Source organism: Triticum dicoccoides, chromosome 1A (genome assembly GCF_002162155.2).
Source record: "Triticum dicoccoides isolate Atlit2015 ecotype Zavitan chromosome 1A, WEW_v2.0, whole genome shotgun sequence".
Classification (NCBI taxonomy): Eukaryota; Viridiplantae; Streptophyta; class Magnoliopsida; order Poales; family Poaceae; genus Triticum; species Triticum dicoccoides.
In genome coordinates this window covers 584,088,046-584,094,326 of record NC_041380.1, presented here as the reverse complement: position 1 = coordinate 584,094,326, position 6,281 = coordinate 584,088,046, and positions in this window count along the sequence as shown.

Sequence of the window (6,281 nt, the reverse complement as noted above, 5' to 3'; positions counted from 1 at the left end):
TAAAACACTTGCATATGAAGCTAAAGGGAGGAGTTTGGAGGGAGGAAACACAATGTAGATGCAGAGATTTTTTCCCCATGGTTCCCAGAAAGAGCTCGCCGCACGTCCGCTCTTTCCCCTCCGCGGTCTGGTCGAACCAAGCGTGAATCAAAAGATCCGAGTGAGGGGCAAGGGGCAAAGGAGAGAGGGGAGGGAGGGGAGGGGGGACGGGAGGGGGGGCGCACCTGGTGATCAGGACGGAAGCGACAATGGCGAAGGCGTCCCCTTGGACCGGCAGCGGCGGCAGCGTCCTTGCGAGTTGCGAGACCCTGAAGGCTAGCCGTTGGGACGAGGCCCCAATATTCCAATCCTCGGCTTATAAAGGGGCCCTTAGATGGGTCGCCCTGTGTTCCCTTTTTGTGTTGCCTCATAGGAAATCCTGGCCCGATTTGATTCTCCAGAAAGAAAGAAAAGAAGTCCTGCTCCCCTTGCAGCTTCACCCGCCCTCCCAGACTTCTTTCAGTTCAGTTCTGTTGTCTCGACTTGTCATCCTTCTCCGAAAGTAATTCCTGCACCAGCACCATTATTCATTAGACATAGACAAGGGCAAAACAAATCATTTTTTATGCAATTAGATTGGATTCTAGAAATCTCAACCAAGAGCATCTAACATGAATGAGTTCTTGCCATCCAGGACTAAATAGCATTACCTCTCAGCACTGTAATCATCCAGAACCAATTTTTATGCAGTGTTCTTGCCAACCAAGAGCATCTAACATGAATGAGTTCTTGCCAACCAATTTTTATGCAGTGTTCTTGCCAACCAAGAAATTTCTGCTAACTTTGCCCCCTTTTCATAAATGTAAGGATCTCCCTGTGGATGGGGGTGGTAAACTGAACTTGGTCCCTCTATTTCACCACAATTTATCAAAAAATAGATGTACAATGATAATAATCGCAGAACTAGAAATCCACCAAAAAGCAATAGTAAAGAGGAGGAGCTAAAACACATCAAACAGGAAGGGGCGACGGAAGAACGGGCGAGTGGGCGGGCGACCGGGGCCACGGCCGCGGCTGCGCCGTCCCTAGCCGCCGGTGATGGCCGGCGAGTCCGAGGCCGGTTCTGGGCTCTTGCGGATCCGGATGAGGAGGATGCGGACGACGACGGGGATGGAATCCCGGCGAGTTTTCCACCGTCTCTGACTCCGTCAGATCTCATATGTGAGTTTTTCAATTTAGGGTACGATGTAGATGAAGTGGCAACAACGATCGATAGTGTTCTGCCACCTGATTATCCGGCAAGAATTGGATTGCACGTGAGAGAGAAGTAAGAAATGATCCGTCGCGTAGTTCATCGGAGAACGGCGGCGACGACAGCCAGACCATGGAAAGGTCCTCTCCCGAAGGTAAGTCTTCCAAATCTTACTCTTTTCGATTTGATTAGGCCAGAATCGTGGATCACAATTAAGAGAAGGAAGAATGCGCACCGGCATATCGCGTCTAGGGCGCCGGCGGCGGCTGTGGCATCATTGGCGGCGGCTCAGGCGATCGGGGTCTCCGCTAAGCGGGCGCTGCATTTGAATTGCCTTTTGGGCCGCGAGCTGGGAGCGTGTGCAGTTGGGCCGGCTCTGGGTGAGTTGGGCCAGAGCATAGACGGGCCGGGGTTAGCTGGGTATGTGGCCCAGGCTAACCCGACCGCTATTCCTCCACGCTGCGCCGCCCCATGCACTCGTTCGATCACTTTTCCTCTGTGTTCGTTGACATCTGCTCGTTCTAGGGTTCCAAGGCGCGGCAAGCCAGGGTTCTGAGTGTGTGGGCCTGGTAGAGCTCGGTGCATCCCCGCCTTCCCGGCTATGGCTGACCGCGGGTCAGCCGCGCCGCCAGGCAAAAACGCTGCCGCGGGTGGTGCTGGCCACGGTGGGGCGGCTACGCTGCCGGGAACCGGCCGCGCCACTCCAACGTTGCCAGCGGTTGGGGCTGGACGTGGGGGCGCGGTGCAGGCTGTGCCGCGGCCGCCGGCACTGGCCGGTGCAAACCCTACTGCCGTGGCTTGGGGTGGTGGAGCGAACGGCTTGAGACCGCCGACTCCGGTTGCTACTACCGGCTCGGGTCGGGGCGGGGCAGGCCTTGGTTCTTGGCCGCCGCTTCAGGGCCCGAGGATTGCTGGATGGGGAGCTCCGCTCGGCCTGCGACCTATGCTGACGGCGGGGTGTCACCGGCGGTCGGCGTGGTGGACCTCGGCCTCCCGCGCCGGCTAATGCTATGGTGGGGAGCGGCGTTGCTCCGGCGAGGCCACCGATACCTGCGGCTGGGGGCGTGGTGCTGCTCCACCGCAGCCTCGTGCCGCGCCATCGCCGCACTACGTCATGAGGCTGATGCAAAAACGACCAGGCCCAACGCAGACGAGGCAGAACATGGTTGCTGGAGAGTCCAATGAACCGCCCCATGGACAGTGGGGGGACGATGGATATGATGCTTATGGGGATGGCCAGAACCGTGGATCGTCGTCTACGGGAGGTGGGCGTGGTTATGCCTGGCAGAGTGATGGTTCTGCTGAGAGACCATTTCTTGGAACCTCCGGGTGGTTTTGTCGAGGGAGCTTCTGGCCCGAACTATCGGCAGAGAGGTGGCTACCATGGTTATCATGGTGGTCGTGGTCGGTACCGCAGACAGCCTCCGCCATCGGTCGTTGTTGACCAACAAACTACTGATGCGGCGGCTGATCCCGTTCAGTTGACCGAACTGCCTAGCCAGGCGATGGAGGTAGTGACGGCTTTGGCCAACGTGGAGGTTCTTGCTACTGGTGTTTCTGCTGAGGCAGGTGACAAGTCAGAGTCTGAGATAGCGTCCAAGTGGGCGCGTAAGAAGGAGAAGATGCTTTCCTATCGATGTGGCGAGAAGGGTCATTTCATTGCTAAGTGCGTGGTGGAGCTGTGCGATTCGTGTGGTAAGCCAGCACATGCCACGGGGGATTGCCCTCTTCTGCGTGATCAGGTTCCAGCTCTTACGATGTATGGAGTATATTGTGCTGAGCTGATGTTCTTTGAGTCCCCGGCTGCGAGAGAATTCTGGTAGAGATGCAGAGCTTGACGACTGGAATTGTGAAAGCTACCCAGAGAGTGGTTTTTGAGGCTCAGATTGTGCAGAGACTTCAGGAACTGGCTCCAGGTGATTTTCAGTGGGAGCTTGTCCATATTGAGGACAGTGTGTTTAGGGTTGATTTCCCAACGGTGGATGATTTGCAGAGGTTGCTGAGCTTTGGGTTGTGCAAGGTCCCTGGTACTAAATGCATTTTGGAATTTCACGAGTAGAAGGTGGAACCTAAGGGAAAGCCGCTCACTCAGGTGTGGCTGCGGTTTTCTGGGGCTCCCTCTAAGCCTTTGACAGATGCTCGAGTTGTGGCTAGTCTGGGTATTATGGTCGGAAAAACTGAGAAAGTGGATATGGCATTCACCCGCGCCCATGGGATGGCCCGACTCCTAGTGAGTGTTCTGGACATTGAGTTCATCCTGGATGTGGTCAATTGGACTTATAGGGGAGAGGTGTTTCCTCTTGAGATTGAGTTTGAGGATGCAGAGTTGTTTGCCGAGGCGGTTAATGGGACTGATGTGGATATGCATGAAGGTGACGAAATGCGGGTGCTAGTGAGGACCCGACTGATGAGGCTGGACGAGAGAGGTCCAACGGACCGGGACCTGTTGCTCAGTTGCCCGAGGATGGGCCCGGGGTGGAGCCGGCCCCAACTCCGTCGGTGCCGATGAGTACTTTGTGGTTTGGGTCCTTTGAGCCAGTGTCTGCCCCTCCCAGACTTTGAAGCGACCGGGTGGAATCTGATGATGTCTTTGAGTGCACGCTTCCGGTGTTGGAGTTTGATGCTGTTGATAGTCCTGTGGTGAGAGGCTTGATGGAGACGCACTCGGCGACGACCTTGGTGGGGGTGGGGAGATGGAGCCTCAGGTGGTTTCGCTTTCCCCCGCTTCCCCAGTGGTCTCGGGCTGGGAGACGTCGTCTGCTTCGGAGGTTGTGCCTGGGAGGGGAGTTCGGGGTAGGTGGCCTCGACCTCTTCTCCTCCTATCCTGGCGCCGGAGACGCCGGTGACGCCGATGATGGCCGGCCGTGGGGGAGGTCGTCTGGGTCAGGTGGACCCGGTTCCTTCACCTACGGTGGCGGCTAGAGCGGCCGCTTCTCCAGTGGTGCTGGGTGGGGGTCTGGGGCAGGTGGCCTTGACCCCTCCTCCTCCTTCGGCAGTCAGGACAGCGACGCCCTCAAGCCATAGGGTTGGGGCGGGGGGAGTGTTCGGGCAGGCGGCGCCCGCGCTTCCCTCCCCTGGCTTCCCGTCCGTGGGGCTTGGGAGCTCTCCGCCACCTCCTTCGGTAACTCGGGAGGAGGTCATTGACTTTGGTGGGATCCCCGACCCGGTCTCTACGGGGCGACGGATGAGTTCTCGTCTCCAGGACCACCCGGAGGTTGATGACATGCAGCAGAGGTGCGCTATGAGGGCGGCCAAGCTTCGTGACATTGAGGTCATCACTGGTATGTCAGTCAACATGTCTAATTCTATATTGCATTTTTCTAAAGATGAAATTATTAATAATGCCAACCAGTTAGGAGTTTCGCTAGGGAGTACTAATAGTGAAATTTCTAACTCGGTTAATGATCTTCTAGATTTGAAAGGGGAACACGCTTTAGAAACAATTCGAAACCTAGCAGCAGTAAAACCTATGAATGATGCAGAGATTGATGCGTTAGGGGTAAGAGTGCTCGATAATTTTTGTGCGGATCTTGCACCATCCACTCTTGAATCTGAGGAAGAGGATGTAGTTCTAGAGGATGCAGTAGCAAGACCAACTGACCCCGGTTATGAGGACCGGATGGAGGACCATAGTAAACCCAAGCACAAGTGAAAGCGGAAGGTTTATCCTGCTTCCGCGGTTCGTAGGAGTGCTAGGATTCGAACGGACAAAAAAAATTCATGATGACATATGAAAGAAATCTTTTGGAATAGCAGAGGTCTGAAGGACTTGGCTAAAAGAAGGTTTCTTGCTGAGGCGTCTCTTGAGCATCGATTAGATTTCATTGCTCTCTCTGAAACTGGTAGGGATAATTTTGCGCCCCAGTTTCTCAACACTTTATCGGGTGGTGTCGATTTTGATTGGCATTGCCTTCCTCGGCGAGGAAGATCGGGTGGGATCTTGCTTGGAGTGAGATGCAATTCGCTGGAAGTCCGAAGTGTAGTGATGGGTGACTTCGCGGTTAAATTTCGGGTCAGGTCCAAAGCTGATGGGTTTAACTGGGCTCTGGTGGCGGTGTATGGTGCCGCACAACCCGAGCTTAAATCGGAGTTTTTGGCGGACCTGGTTCGAATTTGCGGATCCGAGCAGCTCCCAATTTTGGTTGGGGTGACTTCAACATCATAAGGAGGAGAGATGAAAAGAATAATGATAATTTTGACGGCAGATGGTCGTTTATGTTCAATACCATTACTGAAAGCTTGGATCTGAAAGAGATAGAGCTCTCTGGTAGAAAGTTTACCTAGGCTAATGCTTTGCCAAACCCGACGTATGAGAAGCTGGATCGAGTTCTCGCGAGTGTCGAGTGGGAACAGAAGTTTCCTCTCGTAACGATCCAGGCTCTCTCGCGCGGAATCTCAGATCACACACCTTTATTTGTGGACTCAGGTGAGCCAAACCACGTGGAAAACAAAAACACCTTTTCTTTCGAACTTGCATGGTTTGAACGAGAAGGTTTCTTGGATCTGGTTGCCAGGGAATGGGCTAAAGATGCAGGAGGTACGACCTCTGTCCAGCGTTGGCAGAACAAGATTAGGCATTTGAGAAGTTTCCTATGGGGATGGGCTAAACACCTTAGTGGGGTTTATAAAGTTGAAAAGGAAAGGCTCCTTTCTCTGATTCAGTCCCTAGATATAAAAGCCGAATCCACGATTTTGCAATCTGCAGAGCTCCAGATTAAGCTAGATGCGGAGATGAGGTTGAAAGAACTTCTCCGCGAAGAAGAATTGAAGTGGGCGTTGCGGGCTAAGGTTCGTAGAGTGATCCAGGGGGACGCTAACACTCAATTCTTTCACTTGATTGCTAATGGTAAGCACAGAAAGAAGAGAATCTTTCAGCTTGAGCAAGATGAAGGAACGATTGTAGGGCAGGACAACCTGAAAATTTACATCACCGAGTATTACAAGCAGTTATTTGGACCTCCGAAGGATAGTTGTGTATCCCTCGATGATTCCAGGATTGAGGATGTGCCTCAACTAACTACTCATGATAATGATATTCTGGTTGCCCCTT